General features: G+C 39.1%; 1 protein-coding gene across 1 annotated transcript in view; it reads left to right on the top strand.

Annotated features, from left to right (window-relative positions):
* GALNT18 (polypeptide N-acetylgalactosaminyltransferase 18) overlaps positions 1-23,131 on the top strand; it is a 240,562-nt gene that overhangs the window by 201,222 nt on the left and 16,209 nt on the right. The gene's annotated exons all lie outside the window — the stretch shown is intronic.

The following is a 23,131-nucleotide window of genomic DNA, read 5'->3' as shown; positions in this document are numbered from 1 at the left end:
ACTGAACCATTTGCTATGATTAAATTATTTCTGTACTTGCTGTGTTTTGATTCAGGAGGCTTTCTGCTGACACAGATAATGTGACCAGTTACCCAGTATTCTGTATTGCTTACCTCATTCAAATCCTGTATCTATTGCCAGGCAGGAGAGATTCTCTTAAACTGAAGAGAGTTGTTCATTCACAGGTGAAGATCAGTGGTGTTGAATTTTTGCTTGTAAACTACTGGTATGTATCTGATCACTACGGCCATTGTCTGAGCCGAAACTATTGAGTGATTTGTAGACTTATTTTTCAGCTGACTGTAGGTCTTTATGATTGTAGGACCAGAGACTAACCTGTCTCTTCATTTAATGAAAGTATCAGACACTATGAACTTCATTCTCCGTTCAGAGAGTAAAAGACACTTGAATTTAAAAGAATGAGCACAGGAGGTCCTCCTTCAGGTTTTATACCTAGGATAGAACAGGTCTTTTGTGTGTTCCACTTCACTGATTAAAAACAAAAGCAAAGAAAAAAAAGCTGTAGAACTGCATTATTCTGGATCAGATGACATATCTTCTACATCCATCAATTTGGAAATAACTGAAAGGATATTGCTGCTTATTTATTTTTGTGTTTGAAACTATGTAGTGTAAAAATATTGTGTATGCCTGTGAGAATTGAGAGAACTGATCACTTGGAATTGAAACTCCAACCATTGTGAAATGAAACAGTTGAAAAGCTATCATTTTTTTCCTAAGAGTAACATCGATTTTCTCATTTAGAAGCATATAGCATTTATGTACTCTTGGAGAAATGATTTTGTTTCGAAGAATGTTTTTCTTTGTTTCAATAGGATGGCCTAGAATTAAAAGACTTAGAAATGCCTTAGATGCTTTTGAAATCAATATTCTTGCCTACTGTACAGGATCACTGCTGACGGTGAGCATGAATAATGAAAAAGGAAAATATTACTATAGAACTATAAGCTGAAATCAGTGATCTGGCTAAAGTAGTAACCTTGACATTGAGGTTCCAGGACCTGAATTGCAGTGAAAAAGCAAGAATTCAGGAAGTAATGCAATTCTTTTGAGTGCTATGGATATTTAGGACCAGAAGGAAGAACATTAAGAACTTGAATTACTTGAAAGCTTGGAACCAAGAAGGCTCTGAGACGACAAAGGTATTTTTTAATTAATAGCACCTAATCAATAATTATTTTTCTGACTGAGAAATGACTGCTTGTTTTATGCAGGGAGATGCAGCAGAAGAGTCAAAGGTAACTTGGCCAGTGCCACAGATGGCGTGTGTTTGAAAAAGCAAATAAAACCCCAAACCAAAAAACACAACAGGAATAAAAGCAACTGTTTGTAATATACCATTATCTGTTCAGTCATCCGTTCTTCAAAATAAAAGGGAAATGCTAATCTCTGAGAATGGATAAAGGTTCTTTTAAGATAGCTGTACTATTTAATATCTTGCAGTAGAGGTACTGGTGCAATTTTACATACATTACAAGATGTGCTGAAAAGATACAGAAGCATAAGCTGACCTTTAATGGGAGGAAAGGCTGCAAATGCTGATCACAAGTAATGTCAGAAGGGTACTCAGAAAGTGCTATCAAAGACATTCAGTTAGAAAGCTTTTGCCTAGTAAAGCAGAATTTCCATAGAGATAATAGAAACTTCAACTGGCAAAAATTCTGATGTAATTTACCTAGACTTGATAAACTTAGCTTTCATCACATTACTGCAGAAAAGAATAATGCACCATGTCAGCAAAAAATACTAGTAAGCAAACTTGTGGAGTAGACAGAGAAGTATACTGGAGACCACAAAGAATGCTCGTGCACGGAAATAATAGGATTAATAAATTAGCACCTCTGTTGTATTAGACAGCTCATAGATCTGTTGCAGGGTGGTTTGTTGTGTTTGGGTTTTTTTAAGAAAAATTGGTTAGTCAATATTCGTGTACATTTCAGAAGGTTCTTCCCAGATTTTTTTTAATAATCTTTGAACTATTTCCACTTTGTTTTGTGTATCATGTTATCGTTACCTTTTGTACTTGCCTCTCAGCCCTTGGCTTATCCTCTTCGTCTTGAATTCTGTTGCATTTCTGTATGACTAAATCCTAATTTGGCATCATTATAGTCTTTCTTGGTTATCTTGTTCACTGTTGATATGTTTGTTATTGATAGAGGAGGAGAGGGACTTATATCTGCTGTCTCTGTAGTCTGACTGGAAACTATTCAGCATTTTGTTAAATAGGTGAGGCTGATGCAGGAAAAGAGGCCAAGTGGAATATCAAAGGAGTTGGGCTTCAGGCTATTTAAAGTTAACATCTTCTTTTGATTTCTTTGCATTTTATAAGATTAAAATCATGGTTACTCCACTTGTGATAGTCACTGTAAGAACCTTCTTCCCTAGTTCACGTTTTTAAGGCAATTTGCCCAGAATATCTGTAGTAGAAAAACTCTGTTGAAAATGTAATTGAAACAAACTGTTGTGAGGAAGTGCAGTGCCTAAGAATTTAAAATTATCAGAGCATTTCAAGCTCTCATGTAGTGTTTTAATTTAGAAGAGATTAGAGTTGTTAGCCTGAATATTATACAATAGTTCAAAACTGTTCTCATTAGGGAAATAAAAATGCACATACATTTCCAGGCATTTTTTTTTCTTGTGTTAGAATATGTAATTTTTTGTATGGATAGTTTTGGCCAAAAGGATTTCCACAAGTTAAAACATCAAAATATTTGAAAACATGAAGGTGAAATACTGCTGAGCTTCTAGATGATAAGCCTGGCACTGAATTCTGGATTCAGATTCTGTGCTTTTTCACGTTGAACACTAAGCGGATTAAAGCTAACACTGCCTTTCGTACTTGGTTCAGTTCAGGGGTATAGGCTTACAACATCTATTACACACACCCAGTGAGCTGGTGCCAAAGGGCTTTGGAGCTAAACCCCCCCGAAATATACTGCCTGTTGTGTTTTAGAAGCTACTACTGACTTTTGCAATGGTTGACTAATAGCCTGATCTTGGAGCATAAAGTTGTTCCGCTCAGAGATCTCACTCAAGCACTTTGCAAATGAGCACTACTTGTGTGGAGTGATGAGTGGTGTTTCCTCACCGTGGGTGCCAGACCCACTGAAAGCAGTAAAGGAATACCGCAGAAGGACCAACTATCTTCAGAAAGAAATGTAGCTTCTAGCTCAGCATCAGTGCAGTGGTATTCCCTGGCTTGAGGCCATCGGCCGTGTTGCTACCAAGGCTGTGAACACCTCATGATCTCTTCAACAGAGAAGTGCCGGCTTTGGGACAGCACGCCTGTGCTACACTGCGTGGTGCTCACAGCCAGCGGGGCCTCGCAGAACACCCAGCCTTGGGAGCTCATTAAGGGGCCATAGGTACATAGGTACACTCTGCCCTCCCCGAGGTGGAGCCGGCTTTACTCCACCTAGAGGTAGCTTTTGATGTCTGGACAGAATGACTCCTCTTAGGTCCTGGCTGTACTAGAGCGTTGTTGTCAACAGCATAGCAGTTGAGAACTGCTAGAAGCCGTACCTGCTGTCTGCACAGGAAAGCGGTAGCTGTCTCTGGCCTTGGACGTGATGTGACTGGAGAAAAGTGTGCTCCATCCTGCTCAGTTATATCTTAATCATTTTGGTGGTACTTCACAAGTGTCCATGTATTTTTTTTCTCGTAACAAAAATGCATTAAGTGGCTGTCCTGAGGCCACATACTCACAGTACCCTGATACTCCATATGCTACTTCAGTGTTGAGTTGAAATATTTTTTAAAACTGAAATTAACTTCCTATTTTCTATTAACAGTCATTCTCTGACAGATGGAATAGGGTAAAAATTTGCATAGTTCAGTTGATTTTCATCTCAAAAATACATAGTGCAATCAAAGAAGGACAGGGCTTTCCTTTGCTAAGTTGAAAATGTTTTTAATGAATGCCTTTGGAGAAATAAAACAGCTGTGTTGGGTACCTGCAGTGTCTCAGAATCTAATACTATTTAAGCATTTCACATTTTGTAAGCACATTAATTTGAAATAGATCAGTTGCATATTATGTAGCAATTACTAGAGTTATCCATATTTTAAAGATGTCTCTTCTCATTGTAAACTGGCATTTCAATCAGCAGTTTTTAAAACCAATTGTCACTTACAATATAAATTCACCATAAAACCAACATAGTTATTGGAACACATGTATAGCACTTGGAGATTGATGTAGTAATTGTCGGATTGTTGTCAATTTAAACATTCTTTTGATTGATGTTATACTATGTCATTTGTTACTTCATCAGGGTTAAAGTTCTGAAGATCAGATTTTTGTTTCTCAAATTCTTGACAGTATGGGATTAACTGTTAGAGAAGGTAGTTAATACAGTAGATGGCAGATTCGCTTTATAATTTCTTTAGTTTTATTGATAATTTTATTATGTCATTCCATTAATTGAAGTCATCCACTGGCTCATTTAGAATTCACAGAGCAAATTCAGTCCCCATGAAAGCATATTTAACTCCCTCTGTAATTACAGGAGCCATAGTACTTTCACAGCATTCATTCAAATTCTGATCAGCAATTCAGTTTCAGCTTAGTTTCTCTCTGGCATTGTTCACCACTTGCAGAGTAGGGTTATTTGCAGAAATGTTTATGGAATGATTGTATCCACAGTGTGTTTCTGTGAATAAGGGTGGGTTGTTTTTTTTCCTTTTGTTCATTAACCATCATTTGTCCAATAAGGAAGAAGAGAGAATATCAGAAATTATTTGTTCACATAAAATCTTGATTGAATATTTATGAGTAACTGAAAAAAAAAATCTGCATTGATTTGTAAGCCAAGAAAAGAGCTATGTTTGTCAGATAATTTGTTTGAAATCAGCAGACTAGCTCTTAGCAAGAGTTGAGCTCAATCTAAACCTGGTTATATTTACATAGTAGAGGTATTTTCCCCAAAAGAAAATATGGGATACTAGGTACTTTAATTTAGCATTGTTTCAAGAACCAATGGGTAGAAACTAAAGCCAGCTGGATACAAATTAGGAATATGGTGCATGTGCCTATCAAAGCAGATGAGTAGCCATCATAAGAAGCAGTGACAGTAACTGTTGAAGTCATCAAAGCTGATACAGTTTTGGAAACTAATTCAATACGATACAAATTATTGGACTTAGAGGTAAGCAGGTGGAAGTATACAGTTCGTGGCATATGGAAGATCAAAGTAAAGAAACGGCCCTCTTCGGCTCTCAAACCCACTAACGTGTCAACTAAGTGGCAATCACAGCTAGAACTTCTTTCAATTTTGATTCAATTTAGAAGATAGAGAAATGACACCGAATGTTACAGTAGAAGAACAATTATATGCCTTTAAAGAAATTGGTCATTTTTTAATGTGGTTTTGTAACATAAAGAACCTTATAGGTTTAAAAATAGTTGCCTAAAAATTTCTTGAATCATTTGCCTTCCTTTTTTTGTTTTTCTTTTAAAGTGTGATTAAACAAATTCAACAGGGGTAGCTCTGCTATGCCAAGCCTATCTGCTCAGCTGGCTGTCCAGAAAGGCTTAGAGCAATCAAGTGAAAAAGCTGATGAATGCATTTAAGTCATTCAGATGTTACTACAATATTAAGTTTGTATTTGTTTAGCAGGAAACTGTACTGATTGCGAACATTGGAGCTTTGTTGCTCTTGCTATGTTAAAGATGTAGGGATTTATTCAGCATTCATATTCCACTCAGCGTTTATTTTTAGTGCTTTCGAACTCTGAAATTAGCCTTAACATTGTGAGGTCTACATTGACTGACTCATTAATGGCATCAATTTTGGAAGGAAAAAATAGCAGTACCACTTAATGCACTCATGAGTTTTGTTAAAATAACATCAAGTTTAAATAAAAAAACAGAGAAAACTGAGATAGGTTACCACATTAAACCCAGAATTGCTATAGATCATGCTGGTTTGAGTTTAGAATGGAGGTTTGTCACCAAAGGGCAGGGACAGAACTCCGTACGTACGAAGGAGATCATGCCAATGATGGTAAGTCAGAGCTGTGAATTTCAGGTCAGTTTTGGGTTTTAGTCAAATCTTCTATTTTCTATTAACACATAACCAAATCTTTAAATTTTTCATTTGTCTTCAAATGTGTTCACATGAGGAAATCTCCCATTGTTCAAATAGAAATTATTAAATACCACTGCATTAGTGCAGCACAATGTCATAAAAATGTTTCCTTTGTTACAATGTGCCTGCACAGTGTTTTCACAATGTGGGCATATAGCGGGTACCAACTGACTTCAGAATGTTGTGAGATGTCAGCATTACATAAGTCCCATATAATTACGTCGTGTTGCTAGACAGTATTATGACAATGACTGACTAATCATGTTTTTATTTAATCGTGTCCAATGTAGTCATGACACTAAGTCCTTTTACCTATTGGATTGATTTAAACTTCTCATCAAGTTTAACCCCTTTCTTGTTAGTAACTGTGAATTTGGGGGTTTTTTTAAGAATTTCCAAAGCAGTCAGATTGCTTTTTTCCCAGATTACATTTTTTTAATTCAATATGATAAGTAACAGGAGTAATTGCAAGTGTTTGCCTAACGATGGACTGGGAGAATTGGGACCTTCTTGAGCACTCAAAGCAAATTTAAAGATGAACTGTCAAGTGAGCTGAATCCTATTCTGCCAGATGTGTTATGTACATGGTTACTACTGTGAAGTACCTCATTTCCCACTTTCAACAGGAGCCACGCTGAATAGTTATGGATCGACTGTTTGCGGCAGAATGCCCATTTATGGCTTCTAAATATATATATTTTAATACCCTATGTAGCTTGTTTTCAACTAAAGTAAAAGCTGCCCACTGTAGACTCCATTCATAACTGCACATAACTAATGTGAAGGAATATTGTAATCTTAGAAGTCCTACCTGATATAACTCTGTAGTTATAGTCACTAAGAGGGAAAAAAACAACACCTAGAAGAACTGTGGCAGGTTTGATCTTTCTCTTTGATTTCCTTGGTGCTCTTCAAACTTCTAAAAATTAATGCTGATTAATTTTTTTTGTTAATCAGACAAACATTGCTTTTTACGATTCTTCCTGTCCCTCCAACTTTGTTGTTCTCCAGCCGTTTGCAGTCTTGTGCTTATGGAAAACTATTTCCCAGAATCCCAGAACCGTTGAGGCGGGAAGGCACCTCCGGAGATCACCTAGTCCAAACCCCCTGCTCCGGCAGGGCCTGCCAGGGCAAATTGCCATCTCATGATACTTTCTTTTCCGATTCTGTCTGTACAAAGCAGATGAAACCCAGCTCATGTTGGGCAAGTGAAGAGTCCCCTGTATGAGCAAATATTAAGCGGCATTAAAATAATTCTGTCTCTTCCTGTATTTGCTAACTCCAGGCCAAGGATTGTGTCTGGCCAGGGCTGAAGCAAAATTCCTACCAGCAAAAAAGTTCCATGCCCTCAGGTAACCGTCACTTTCCTAAAAGGCTAAAAGTTCCCTGAGAATTGAGACAGATATAAAAGAAACACTAATATTTCTGACACCTGTTCTTAGCTCCCTAACGTGACTAATGTCAGCAAGCCAAGCATTAAGGACATAAGGTAACTTTAATCAAATGGAGTAACCCATAAAACTGTTTCATCTTCAGTACAAAACAGTAGCAGCTGTGATGCAGTAGTGTGTGCAAGAGTTGGGATGAGGCCTCCCAAGTGTGTACACCAATCGGGATGAGGCCCCCCATGTGATAGTGGCGGATAAACTGCGAGTGCTTTAGGCCAACAGGACAATGACTATAGGTGTAATTTCAGTAAGGCTAGCCCGAGGATTGCAGTCAGTGCCTATGGAAACGTTATCTGGCTAACCCCATGAAACGTGGACCAGGCTTTAAATGCAGAACAGCTTCAGACAAGTCAGATGCTTTGTGCAACCAGGGGACCAAATCTGGTGACCTGTGTGCTGTAGAGAATGAAAGGTCAGTAACAGTTCTATTGAGAGGGCAGGTCACTTCGTGTACATATTTTGAGATAATGAAATTTGAGGGAGTTTGAGTTCATCAGTATTAAGTTGATTGTTGAGGGAAGAAAGTGTCAAAATAATGTCAATAAAGAGCAGTACTCCTGTGAATAGGAAACATTTGTATCACAAGTGCAAATGGATGCAAGTCATCTAAGAAATGCTAATTAGTTAAAAGGATTCCCTTGCAAAAACAGGCTTTGTGCAGAAGATTCCGGAGTGCTTATGAAGAGATGCTTAGGGAGGGACGTCGGCATTTGACCTCTCCTACTCAAAGACAGAACAGCTAAGTGAAAAACCTACATTAATGTATGTGAAAAGGCTTGCTTAGGAGCAGTTGTGCATGCATGAAGTTCAGATCTTACAAAATAGAAGAACTTTTTCTCCAGGTTTGTAAACTAAAAGCTGGAAGGCTGGATCAGTGATGTGAACACGTTGCTTTCACTTCTCTGATGCAAAAACTGATGGGTCCACATGGACTTAGGTTGTTTTTCTGCCTTGTCTTCAACATGTTTTTCTTCCCTTCAATGACTACAAGCACAAAATTATAATAAATCTCTACAGTCAGATCTTAACAGGTCAGATTGTGCTCGACACCATGTCGGGATCAGGTACATTAGTCTGATTCAGTGTCTCAGATGAGGCCGTAGCCTGTCACCTCAGCCTTCCCATTCATCTCCCAAGTTGTTCTTTGAATGTTGTAGGAGTAAAATTTTCTGGTACCTGCATTTAGGGCTGATGCGGTTTGGTTCACAAGGAAAGGGCTCTGTTGGCTTGAAGCAGACCATGAGATTTCATCTGAAATTTCCAAGTTGGTAGTGTAATTTTTAACTCTCCAAGTTTCTTTCCTAGTGTGATTCTGACAAGTATAAGTCACGGAGTGAGTTGTACTGGAGATTCTCTGACGAATTGTTCTCCTGTGACTCTGGTTATCAGGATAACAACAGTGCTTTTTGAAGAGGAGCATGACAAAGGAAATAACTTGTAGTTAGTTGTAGTTCTGTCCTCCAGATGCCTACCAAGGAAGGATCTGGACCAGTAGTTTGTTGACTGAAAATCTGACATTTTACTCCAGTCTGGTTTTGTTTGGGGGAAAGGTATATATAATTAATGTGACTTTAAGTTAAATTTAGCTCTGCCAATGCTCTTTTGTGGTTTTGCTACACTTAATTCATGTCACAGACCAACATAATATGTAGAATACAGAGAAACCCGCTCAGTGAAATAGGTTTTCCCATGTAGTAATCTTGTAAGCAGAGGTTCAGTGTAGGAGAAATCTCCCTTTACCTGAGAAATCCAAGAGCCTTGAAGCAGTGTGAGGCCAGCACGTGTCTACCACAGAATAGTAAGATTTCCAAAACCCACAGCAGGAAACTGCAGACCCCACGATCTGCGGTCACCTGCTCCGTTGGGGTACTGACGAGACTCAGGACGCGGCTGCTGGTTCAGTGAATTACGCAAAGCTTTGTGGTCACAACAGCCCAGTTGTGGAGAGGATGGGATGTGGGTATTGAATTGTCTCTTTCATAAGCTTCTGCACAGGCTGCCTGGGCCTTGGAGCTGAGTGTCTAGGAATTGGGAGGGTCGGTCCCCTCCTTCCTGACAGTTTGGCGTAGGTGTGTGGGTCAGGGCTGCGGCGGTGCATCTCCCCTTGGCAGTGCCTTAGCACAGCATGTCCTCAGTTGTGGGCATGGGCCATCCTCCCCTGGGAAGGAGGGGAGGAGCAGGGAGGGAGCGGTTAATTCCCAAACCCCTATTTCTCCGGTGCACGCCCCTGCACTCCTAGGGGGGATCTGGTCCTAGAGGGCCTGTGGGGGGACACAGATTTGTGCTTTGGGGAGAATCAACTGTGCAAAATGGTACAAATCGCTAAAGAGTTTATTGTACAACGTAGTAATTCTTCTTAGTGTTTTTATTCATACACAAATTAGGAGGTTGCTAACATTAGGTACTGTTGTTGTTTTAGAACAATCAAAAAAATGTAAAATGAATGTACTTAAAAGAGTCCTGAAAGAAATGTATTATTTATATTGCAAATATTCATTGACTTCTAATTATGATTGACTGGTGTGCCTAGTTTTTGTATTAATCCTAAACAGCAAGACAGAGGGCTTTTTCTTTTCTTTACGTCTGTGTCCTGCAGATATGTTATAGGATAATCTACTTCAGATAATAAAATAGAAGCTCCTAAGACAGGCAGAAAATGCAGGGGAAAATTTGTGACATAATCTGCCTTTCGTGGTGAAGGCGGCTTAGCCTCAAAGCCTAGTGATAGCTCGGCAGCCTGAAGCTTAGCACAGCTATTTTAGCTATTCACTGTTGCACTTGAAGGTCATTTAAACAACCTGGTTTTCAAATTGTTGGGTTTACTTTGCTGCTTCGTCCACCTCATGAGCTGTTACTCCAAAAAGCTGAGTCTCTTCTACTTGGCCTGTGGTACCTGTAAAACCTAATTTTCTTCACGGCATGATTGAAAGCCCCATAAATCAAGCCCTAATGAATGAAAACAGGGGGGGAGGTATCGCACTGTTTTGCACAATTAAGCAAGGTGCCTTTGCATATCATAGTATTTACTGTTTCGTTTCTTACCAAGGTTTACAGCCTGATTTGTGCAAGGGGCACAATACGAAGTTGGCAGCGTTCTTTGTCATAGACAAAATGAAGCCCACTCAGTCAAGAGCAGTACGGCTTCCCACACAGCTAGGACAGTTGAATTGGCATTAATGTCCTGCTTGACATCAAAGCAATTTTCTGCTTTTTAAACAATTTTATTTATTTATTTGTTGCTAGTCTAGACAGTCTTTTTAAGACTTAAGTGCTCATGGTAAAAATCTTTGTGTATGGTTACTTCTGATGTCCTTCCTCATTCCCATCTTTCCTTTAAAAAATGTCACTAGCACTAAAAGTACGTTCAGTGATGAAAATGTATCAGGTGATGCTTTTCTTTGCCCTTTTCTTGGTGACCAGAAGAGCAGAAGAAAGGAGGAATCTCTGGGATGTGAGTATGGTATTCCAGCCTGAGACACGTTTCGATTTTCTTTGCAGAGCTTTGTGAACTTTGCAATTTATTCATGAACACAGGCAGGATCGAAGCCACAGTTTTTGATGAGGTCGTAGTATACAGACTCTTCATTTAAATTCTAGATGCTGACTTTTTTCCCTGAGTGTCATTTGCTGTCACCCTGCAAACAGTGGAGCCACTACTTCAAGACATTTGGTGGGCAGGAAAAGTGCCATTTCTATTAAGGCACATATATTTCTCCACTTGCCTTGGAAGGCTTAAAGATGTTTCAAGAAAGAAATTTTCTTTTAGGATACAATTGGGTTGGATAAAATTTCATGAGCTTCTGTCAGTCTCTACAGAGAGACCAACGGTAAAGATTGAAACAAATCAGTTGAAGTGATGGACTTTGTCACTTGAAATACATCCTCTACAGCTCCGGAACAATGTTTTTATTTTTTGTAGGCCTGTGTATTTAAGGATTTGCTTTGATTTTGATGCTGCCCATTTAAAATATCAGAAATCATTTTCCTCAGCTTAATGGGTTTAACTTGGTTTAAGAGGGGAAATACTACTGAACGTGCCAGGCTGGGAACACTGAGTAACTTTCCTTTGTTCTCCATGGGACTGAGAGGTGCACCAATCTGCACCTTTCATCCCTATCCACTGAATAACCACACCAAAGGCACTCATCTGTTAAAGCAATTAGCACAATCTTAAAGTGAAATGTAAGTGGCACTTTGACCTTTTAGAAAAAGAGAAAAGCTCAACCTTCAATGACAGAAGTGACCAACAAAAAATGGTACAGGTGCTCTCTGCTCTTCGTTTTCTTTGGTGACTATCAGTCATGTCCGCATCATCAGTATTCAAACTAACTCATCCTCCATTAATGTACTGTTGTGAAGTTGGCTGTTAAGTCACGTAAGTCATTTAAAGAAAAGGAAATCGCAACATAGACATGAGATATCTGAAAATTTATTCATATTATCACAAAGTACCACTGGTTCTTTTAAATATTAAATGTATGGCTACTAAACCCGGCAGAGATTTCATTTGTTATAGAGTAGTTTATTAAAAATAATGCTAGTGAGCATGAAAGTAGGCCATATATATTATTTGCCTGTTCTGTAATTATAGACTGTATAATATGAAAACCTGAGGCAAAACCTCTGCAAACTTTAATATCGTCAGGGTTTTACTCTGAAAATGACTGATTCTAACCTGGGAAAGGACTACAGAAGTATCCACTGAGTAGCTCAAGCGGCAGAGCTTGGTAAGAGAAGTGCTTACCGCTGAAACTGCAGCACTAAATGTTCCCTATGTAGAAATGCACAAATACATGCAAGTAATCAGCCTTTGAGATGGAGTTCCCAGATGGCAGTATGTCACACTCTCAGCTGTATGACAATTCCTGAAGCCATGCGAGAGACTAAAACCTGAAGAAAATTGTCTATGCAAGCGGTGTACATCTGTGCTGAGTTTCTCTTGCACTTCTGTGTTTTCCCTTGTTTTGGTGTTTATTTTGAGGTCCTCTGCTGCACTGCAGAGATTTTTCGAACTAGTCACTGTGTTAGAATATTGATAGTACTCCAGATAGCTATTGCTGCTCATCTCATGGGTCACCACATTGCATTCCTAACTAATTCATGAGTTTAATAATACCCATAATAAGACTTTTACAGTATAATTATTTAACACCAGGCACTGAGAGGTTATGAGGTCAAGTGGAAGGTTAAAACTGCTGGTGCGGGAAACACTGCTAATAGGACTAGGTGAAACCTTCAGAGCTTCCCTTTTGTCAGTGGTGCCAGAGAGTCATGACAGACTGTGGGATGTCTTACGCTATTACTTCAACTTTAATTTGCACATTAATTTCAGCATATTCAGTCCATTGTAACTTAAGTCTCTAACTGGGTTCTTTATAGCTTGGCTTCAGCTACTCTGCTAGCCTAGATTAAATGTAATGACAGGTAGCCCACCCTCCCATAAAACCTGGGGTGATTTTGAAAATCTCAGTATGAAGCACCTTTCACTGTTATACATTCTGTGAGTCCTACTGTATCTTTTGGTTCCGGCTTCACCTTAGTCTCAACAAGATGTTCCACTTGTGTTCTGACTGCAGCCTTTGTAGAGTCAAATCAGCGTATGTTTTCATCTAGGTCAGTGTATTGGTGCTGCTTGTTACGTATCATCTGTAAACTGCATCACGTGCAAAGGAAGAGGGGGAAGGACTCTCTTGGATCCTGACAGTTCATCTAATTTCAGTGGAATTATGTCAGACTTATTTTAGGTTTCCTGTGAATGAATCAAGCCCCGTTCTTCTTGCTATGGGATTTACTCCTTTGCATGTTGTAGAAGCAGACTAAAAAACCACTACATTTGCTGAGACTTTTTAAGACATTAAGAGCAATTGGGTTTGCATTTCAGTTTGTTCTTCTCTCAAAGGTGCTTGCAAGGAGGTCGCTCTACAAACTTAAGTTTGACTGATGAGCTCTTGTGGGTGTTGTGTTTTGTTTTCTTGGGAGAAATAAGTATGTCACTGCTGGTAGCCTAAACAAACAAAAGATAATCAGACTTTCACTAACCAGCTTAGGTTGAAATGTGCTGCCTTTTAGTTTTCCTTTTCTGTACATAGTGCCTCACTCTCATGTAGATGTTTTAACGTCTGTATTTTATTGTCTTCAGCACCAAAATAACTAATTTTTAGACAGTTCTTCTTGTACTTGAATATGTTGGTGTCAATGTGGTACCTCTGGAAACCTCAAATCAAATGTATGCGTGATCCTAGGAAGAGTGGGTGAGATCTGGCTCATCTAAAATTAGAAACGGGCTTGTGATTGCTTTCAGCAGCGCCAGGAGCACCAGTAGGCATAGGGGTTAAGTAATATCTTTAACGAGATGGGAATTCTTCTCAAAGTTATACCTTACTTTGTCTCCTTCAGAAAATGCTGAAAATGCACAGCACTTGTGGAAGCCAAGAGGAATTAAGGACCTCTGTATCCATAGTCATTGCTCACTACCATACGGCATTAAAGATAACAGGACTAGATTTGAGAGGGAAAAAAAAAAAAACACCCTCAAGATCAAGATGTTAGTCGAGTATCTTAATTAAGAAGGTGTGGCACCTGCTTGTAATTTGCCTAACTTGACTTATTAGTTGCAGACACAAAATTTTGTCAAATTCAGCTTAGAAAATGGTAATAATAGTAGAAATAACACAATTTATTTTAAAAAACATTCAGAAGATTATACCACTAGGAAAAACACATTTTTTCTGAGAATTGGTAAGCTACCTTGACTCATCCCTGGCACAACATTTTTTTATCGTTATGCTTATTATTGTAGTTCTAGGCATCCCAATAATGACCCCGAAATCTATTTTATAAGTGCTCTACAGCCTCATAATAAAAAGTATGCCCTTGACTTGAAAAGCTAAAGTCTATAAATAGAGTATTGGGAACAGGAGATTGTGGCAGAGAGAAGGGAATGCTATGAGGTACTGACATAGCATTCTTGGGTAATGCTTTTAGCACATCAGAAAAATTATTGGGGGGGGGTTTTTTGTTTGTTTTTTGTTTTGTTTTGTTTTGGGTTGGGTTTTTTTTGAGACGTGAGCAAGAGGGAAATTCTGTGGAGTGTGCAGAGGAAGATAAGTTCCTTGGAAGATGCCAGCATTACTTCTCTTAACTTCCAGGAATATTTGCTTGAAAAATGTGCCCAATGAAGGCTAGCATCCTGATCTAATTAGGAGTTGGAAGATAACCTATTGATACTTGCTAGTCTGATAAGTGAAAAGAGGGGGTTTGAGAAGGGCTTTGAAAATGAAGCAGTTTATGCAGCATGGAAAACAACAAGTGGAAGGATATTGCCTTCCTGACAGGCAACCTGAAAACCAAGTTTTCAGAAGGATTCAGGATGGATTTGAAGAGGGTATGAGTAAGGAAGCCAGTAAGGTTCAACTTTGAGTGGAAAAGCTGTATTTTAGAGATGTTTTGCAGGAAAAAAGGCTGTATAACAAGATTTGAAGACTTTGGAAGAGGTTCGAGATGAAGATGTATGTTACAAAAACGCATGATTACCTGGATGTGACTATGCCCATAGTAATGCGAAGCACTTGGGTCTAGCTGTGAGAAGGTAAAAATCTGCTTTTAAACCTGTTGATGCTGAGCCACCAAATGCTTATACACAGATGGCAAAGAACTATCTTGGATTTTAATTTGGCCAGAAGGATTCAACTCCGGTGTAAAGGATGGACCAGTGCATCAGCATATGGGGACAATGGCTGAGTTTGTTTGCAGGTGCATGTGTTGAAGGAGAAGAAAACGGGGTAAGACAGACATGGGGTTCTGTAGGAATCCACAAAGAAAACTGTAAAGGGTAAAGAGGGATTAGTGGGAAAGGGAAAAGGAAAATTCAGATAGGACAAAGTCACAGGAGCCATAAGGCAGCATGCTTTTTAAAAAAAAGGACACAGTTGTCTATGTCAGAATGGTTCTGATGTATTTTTTTTACTGCCTTTTATTTTTTTCCTGTGGAAGAGTTGTACAGATCTTGTGCAGAGATAAGAGCAAAACCAAGAGAAGCTTTAGGAAGTGAATCAAGTAAAATTTTAACTTATGTAGGTCTTGTTAATTCTGTAGCTACCAGCATTAGGAAAACAATGGAAGTAAGTACTGAAAGCATATATAAAACCAACGATTGACAGTTCTATTAAATTTAAAAAGTGGAACTTAAGTAAGAGGATTTTTCTGTGCTTGTTTTAAATAAAACCAAAGCAGAATACCAAAGTAGGCAACAGCAGAATTAGGTATTCCACTGCAAAATAGGTTCATTAATTTAGATTAAAAAGGTTGGCATTGAGTTTGTCTCTGTTTTCTATTAAAATGATATGTTAACATTTTTGTATCTTTAAGCGTGTATAGCATCACACTATATTATTTAAAGTTTCTGAGCACCTTGGCTTTGTTGCTTTAGAGTGCAGAAGTTAATTAGTGCATGGGCATAAAGAAGAGCAAGTAGGTCAGGTAATCAGTATGCTGATGGGTTAATTCAGCAGATAAAAATCTAAACACTGAAATGAAATAGTGAGCAGTTTCCTTCTTACACACTTTACAATTTTAGTCTGAATTATGGTGTTGCTGCGCTTGGTATACTAGCTGTTTGTCACCTCATCAGTAAGACAAGTTTCATAGTGAATAGATCCTCAACATGAATAAAATATGGTTATAATTGTTTTGAAGTTGTATGACAAGGCTGTACCAGCTGAAAACCTACCTCAGAAAAGTTAACATGAATCTTGTAAGGGTTGACCTATGGCGTAGGGTAACTCTCTGTAATTCTCAGCCCCTTGTTCTTATGCTTGTACTTCTTCAGCAGCAAGTTCTTTTGAAGGCAGCACAAGTCGCAGTGATGCTGTTGATTGTGGCTACAGGACAGCACAGCCTCTCTCTCCTGTCACTTCCTACATGAATAGGAAAGGGAAAAACACTTGATTTTTATCTTAGTGATGTATTTGTGTTACAATGAACTTGGATTCTGTCGAGAGTTTTCTTATCAGGGTTGGAAAGTTCTTTCATTCAGATGTGGTTATGTAACAAGAAATGCTGGAGTAAAAGTCAGGAACAATACAAAGAGCCAAGTAAGAGCAATGTTAGCTGAGTCCGGATTTACGGGAATCCATCAGACCGTGCTCTTTAGTTGGAGTTGTAGTCAAGTATGAATCTGCCGTGAGGCTTTGGACCTAATATGTTAATATATTACTCCTGACAATAAGTGACTTCATGGATTAATTTGAAGAAAAATATGGTTCAAAGATGGAATAAAGTAGTGGTGAATCAGGTTTCTTATCCCTCATAGTTATTATGCCAAAAGCAGGGGAGCAAATAAATACTGCTGGTGGTGAGCATTAAGTTTGCTCATTATAAATGCAGAGTCATGTACCAGTCTCCAGCGTGATTTCATCTGGGAACATTGCCATAAGGATTACAAATGGCTTTCAGCCTGAAAATTGGTGTGTATTGCTTTAAACTTCCAGTGGGGAGTTCGCAATTTATCCTTCAGATAATCACCTTGTGTTAAGTTGAACATCTTACTGTAACTTTTGCTACATGATCAAGCAGCTCCTGTGAATAATTTACTGCAACTGGCAACCCACTTCAGCTCCAAAGTCTTTAGCAACTCTGGTGGCTTTTCAAAGTTTAATAATAAACTTGGAGCCAAAAATCTCATTGCACTTAAAGTCAGTGGAATTTCAGTGTTAATTGCTACGGGAATCACAATTTGACCTTTAAGAGCAAAGCTCTCATGAATAGAAACTACATCACATCACTGTGAGGACAAAGCCATGTATTTATGTCCAAGTAAGCAGAGCTCATTTACCTTCCCATGTACCCTACAGCATCACGGGGTTTTGTGCAGATTTTATTTCATGTAGGTGTTTGGAATATTGTCACTGGGCAAAAAAGTTGTCTGAATTGCTCGGGCCCTCACTGCTCGCACGGCAGATGTAGGATGTGCTTTGTGCAGCATCACTGCAACACAGCACATAAGATGTGAGTATCCCAGCAAAATTCTTTTTCTATCCCTACGGGAAACCTGCCATGGCAATGGGGTTGGTAATTTTCTAGAAAGAGCAGCACCACTTTTCAGTTTGCCAGGCCCTCACTGACTTGGCTGATCTGTAGCAGTGCAGTCTCTCCCAGGCGCTGGGTCCGCGCCGCCTGGCTGAGCCGCGCTGCGTTGTGGAGGAACTGAAGTACTAACTGGCGACTTTGTGAACCGTGCTTAGCACGATTGCCCCCGCGCGAACAAAGGTAGCCACATCTTGTCAGATGATCGCTAACAGCAGGAAAGAAGTATTGCTACATGTATATGCTAGATTCAGCATGCGTTATCGCAGCTCTCACCTTTTATAAATCACAAACTCGTATTTTTCCTGATTTTGAGCATTCTTACGCAGATCTGCTTTTTGCTACGCTCACTTTATGCCCCCGGCACTTGCATGTGCTGTGCGCATGTTTTTCCCAGTGAGCACTGGCTTAGCAGAGGATGAACTCTTTGGCAGTTAGATGGCTGCTATGCAAGTGATATTTCAAGATTACAGCTGAAAGCAGAATTTGTATAGGAGGAGAAAGGTGGAATAGAAGGGCAGAAGGGCTCTTTGTTCTGAATGTATCAATTGAGATTTAGGGGAGGCACTGACTTCAGGGACAAACTCTCCTTTTTCTCTTCCATGCTGATTTGCTATGTGAGATTGCTTGAAGAGTACAGAGGAGTCCCTGCGTTCCCCAAAAATGAGCAAGGGGTCTGGCTTTGTCCAGTGGCAAATAAAGGGCAAAGGTGCTTCTCCTTTATTTTGGAGTTGGCCTGAGTAGCAGGACTGTACACAACTTTATTGTAAGTTTTCTTGATAATCAAGTAAGTTTTCAGAAAAAGTTAGGCTTAGAATATTAAATAGAAAAACTAACATACAGCAAATTAGTTAATCTGAAATGCAGGTGGGGAAAATATTTTGGACACCAAATTTTCTCTAATATTTCCCAGTCATTATGAAGATTTCTTAAGACTTCTTAAGACTTCTAGGCTGTACAGCTCTCAACTACCACTCATTTGTGTTTTCATCTTTAATCTGTTTTTATAGGACAAATAAATTTTGTTCTTAAAAGAAATTTGTTCAGAACAAATAACAAATATGCCATGACTAAATCTCACTCTTTCACCTTATTAAGATTTTGGGAATCGTGTTTCTAGCTTTATTAATGTGATACCAATCTTACTTTGCTGGTCTTATATTTTTACTTAATGTGAATGAGACTATTAGGTGAAGCAACACCCTTAGGACACTTCTAGGAAAATAAATTCAAGAAAGCTAAGGAATAATTGGTACTTTAGTTGGAAGATGCAATTTTTTAGGCATAAGGAAATTTGCAGGCCAAGTTTCTCAGCAGATCTGAAAAAAAAAAAAAAGGAAACCATTCACAAAAAGGTCACCTTTTACTGTCCAGAGGAAGATTAGTTATGAAGGTGATGAGTTATGAGGCTGTTCTTCAAGAACACAAGAGACTGAAACAGAAGCCTTTTGGCATAGACCTGTGTCAAGCTTTGAAGACAACTGGTAGGCTTTTCTTCATACCCAGGTATGAAGCTTTTGTTACTTTAATCATTTGCTTGCTGCAAACCTTTACATTAATAACACCAGGTTTTGTTTTGAACAACATTGTTTGCATCACTTTAATGTGCTGCGAGCCCCAGGCTTCCAGAGGCAGTTTCTCGAGGACGCTGAATGCAGCTGGAGCTGTAGTGCGGACAGGCAGAGCAGGCAGCAAGCAGCAGCCTCCAGCGCCTGCCTGGCAGGGTGAGCCAAGGCACTCATCCACCCTTGAAAAGCACCTGGGGGGGGCTGGTTGAAGGAGGTGTGGAAGTGCGTAAGGCTCATGCCGGTATTCACTCTGACACTTTGCAGATCACAAATCCTGCCTACGTTGTTTACAGAGTTGGTAATTGACAGTAATGCTGAATCCTTGTACTTTCACTTTTTGCAAAGGTAAGTGGCTTTTGTCGAACCTAACTGATTTCCTAAACAAAGGTGCTCCCTTCCAGTTGCCCAGGAGATACAGCTGCGCATCGATACTCTTATAGCGAAAGAAAGATGGTAAAGTACTGTGGGCTAGAACAGAGTCATGAAATGTAAGGAAGCTTATTTTGTTACAGAATAAGGGAGTTGGTTTGTTTTAATCATGTTGCTTTGGTACCAACATGCAAGCAATATTTTTTCTGTGGAAATTTGGTAGCTGCTCAGGAAGTATGTATGTGATGGTGATGTGAAAATCTGTGGTTGTGTTTTGCTAAAGCTGCGTCTTCAGTGAAAGTGCAAAGGAACTTTGAATGAAGGCTGTAAATCAGCATACAGCAAGTGTCTTGACTTCAGAGGGACTAAGCAAATGTTTGAGTATTGAGTGTCCAGTCCCTTGAACAAGGACTGTTGTCACATTCACTGTTGTAACAGAAATGAAAGGTCCAAGTTCTCGGTAAAATTTTCAAAGTTACCCTAATGACTTACTAGTCCGTATATATATTCAGTCATTTGGACTTCCAAGAAAGTACTAGAGTGATTGTTCAAAAATCACTTTCCTGAATTACTGCAGGATTTCTATCCTGTTGTGTTAGTTGATGGTGATGTTGCAATATTGTAGGACCAAATTGTACTGGTAGAATGTGTTTTGCATGTATCTTCCTGAAGTGTTTTAGATAAAAGTACCACAATTGTCCATTCTGTGCTGAAGTGGACTGCAAAACAGCTAGCATGCTTGTTGATGCTTGTTCAAAGCCTCCTCTTGAAGAAGTACTGCTGTGGGCATTTATCTGTTTTAAAAGTTATTTAAATCACAAGTACAAACTAGTTTTTATAGGGCTACACATAAGATGATAAAACATGAGCATGGTTTAAATCCGTAAGATTGTATTTTACCTGCAGGTCAATTTAAAATGTGATCAATAAAAACTCATATATGTGCATACCTAACAAGTGCATTATGAGATGATAATTCGGTCCATGTAACTCAGCTGGTTAATCTCCTGCTGCCCACTCCAGAAGGGTAATTTGTGTACCATCTTTCAACTAAGAAAAAAACCCAAACCAGAAAAAAAGCCAAACAAAAAGAAACCCCAAAAGTATTTTGGAAAATGAAAATAATCAAATAGAAAGAGGGAGATATAGTGTGAAAGCAATTAAAGTATTTTTCTTACAAATATAGGCAATTATTTAAAAGGAGGCTTTACCATGGTTTCACGTCTAGTAGCTTTAGGTTTCAGACTGGAAGAGCATTTTGAGTTTAATCAGTAGTGTCAATAGTTAATTCTCTTTTACCAAATGGATGTCCTCCCTTCACCCACACATAATTACTACTGTGCTGTCTCAGTGCAGGCACTGTTTCATTCTCAGGTGGGGGAAAGGAGCCAGGGACTGTCCCTAGGTTTTAAGAAAACTTTTCTGACCAAGTGCAACACAAACGGTTACTTCGGTGTTTGCTAGCGTGCTGTTTGAATAGACTTTGTAGAGGGTACGTGCTTTTGATGTGATACGTCCAGTAGGAAAGCATAGTAGTCAAATTAGCCTGGTTGCGCAGTGTTTTCAATTCTGAAATAAGATATGGTATTATTGGATAAGATACTATAAAGTTTATAATAATATAAAGAATAATTAAATGATAACCATATTACTGGATAAGAAAAGCGACATCCTGAAAGAGTGTTTTAACTGCCACCATACCACAGTCTGTTTCAGCTTGAGCTTATTGTTACATGCCACTTAAGAGCTCAAACATGCCTTCCCAATGCTAGGTGGGAATACAGGATTTCACACGTCTATTTGTAAACTGGGCCACAATGAAAAATGAAGTTATATCAGCAGGCAGGGTGAGCTCCCTAAAGATAAGCACCAACCTGCTAATTATCTCTATTATGCATAATTGCATTTAATTGTTCTATTTCTGTACAGCTTTCCCAACAAACAGAATTGAGTAATTCCCCTAGCCAGAGCCATCGTTGTGCTTGTGACCAGAAAGATGCTCAGACTGAACCATTGCTGGTTGGACATCAAAAAAAGGTGGTAGAGTTGCAGTAGGAATTGGGTTTGCTTTATGCAGGAAGATGAAATGATTACCTGGAGCCTTCAGGCCACTCTGTGACAGGCTGAGGAGACTGAGCTAAAAGAACAGCTCAGCCCTGAGGGTTTGCAGGGACACCGCTTCACCACTGTTTTTGCACAAGGAACCCTGTGCTGGAGTGTGCGCTTCTGAGCCAAGCCTGCGCATTTGTGTCAGTGACTAACGTGTATAGGGAAAAGAAGGGAAGGAAAGGGGAAGGACTCTTACCTTTCAGTTGCCCTTCTCTTCTCCTGTGAACCATGATGCCACAACCATAGGCTCACCTCAGTTCAGCCAGCTCAGATTTCTATTATCATTTCTGTGGGGAGAAAAGAATGAAACTTAATGGAGGGGGTCAAACCTTTGCTTACTGTAAACCATTTATGGCCTCTTCATAAATGTTTATGCAACTATGTCAGTTTACATTTGCAGCGGCTCTGCCCTGGACGTGTTCCAGGAGGGTAAGCAGAGGATGTAGTCTTGCACAGAAAAACCACCTTTTGTTTTAATCTGTATTTAATCCCTGCACTGACTGATTTCATCATTCAAAGTTGTTTTCTTTACATGAAGCTCCCAAATCTCTCCTCAGTCCTGGTTTGTTCTTTTTCTCTGCTTTCTCTCCTATTTGCAATTAATATTTTATCAGAGTTTTCACAAATAAGAATATGCACATATAAAACAAGCTACAACATCAGCAACAGATACTAGGAGATATTACCATCAACCTCCAGGAACAAAAAGGATTTCCAAACACACACAGCGTAATTTCCAGCTCCCCTTTTGTTACAGACACATAGAGTGGATACAGTAAGATGATGGGAACATTAATTTGGTCCTCCTGTCCAGCTCTTGTCTGTTGTGATTCTGGTACCACTGGAGTTGTCAAACCCTTACACCTTGGATAGGGCTCCTAAAGCAGGACATTGCCATTTCATCTTTCTCATGTTCCTCTCAAGAAAAAGGTCTGATTTTAGCAAAATAAATTATATTTTTTATTAACAAACAGACAATCCTGGCATAGTCCTGTGTTACCTTTCTGGTCTTACATGTAACTTATTATTTTCAAGAGGACACATTATCAAATATGTCTGGCAAGCTCACCTTCCTTCCCCTTCTTTCTGTTTCTTCCAGAGAAACCTCATACATCCCTGTGTGCAGTCAGAGTGAAAAGAATTTGTGTAATGTAATAGTCTCAGGCCTTTGGTCATAAATGTAATCACTGAGGCCTATGAGAGCACACCATTGCTACAAATCCAGAGCAGCCCGTGTCTGGTCCCTTTTTCCAGTCTCTTGTGTCTGTGTCTATTGACATATACAAAATAAAATGTGAACAAATAGCCCGAAACGTGGCCATTCTGTTCTCTCTCCTGCCACGTATCTGTCACCAACTGCTATTAACTTTAAATTTTACGGACTGGATTCAAACCTTCATTTATCTTTCTAGCAGTCATCCAAAAGAGTGAGACCTTTCCTGCT

The sequence above is a fragment of the Charadrius vociferus genome, unplaced genomic scaffold, assembly GCF_000708025.1.
Source record: "Charadrius vociferus isolate BGI_N301 unplaced genomic scaffold, ASM70802v2 scaffold19, whole genome shotgun sequence".
NCBI lineage: Eukaryota > Metazoa > Chordata > Aves > Charadriiformes > Charadriidae > Charadrius > Charadrius vociferus.
This window is presented reverse-complemented; position numbering and strand designations above follow the sequence as displayed.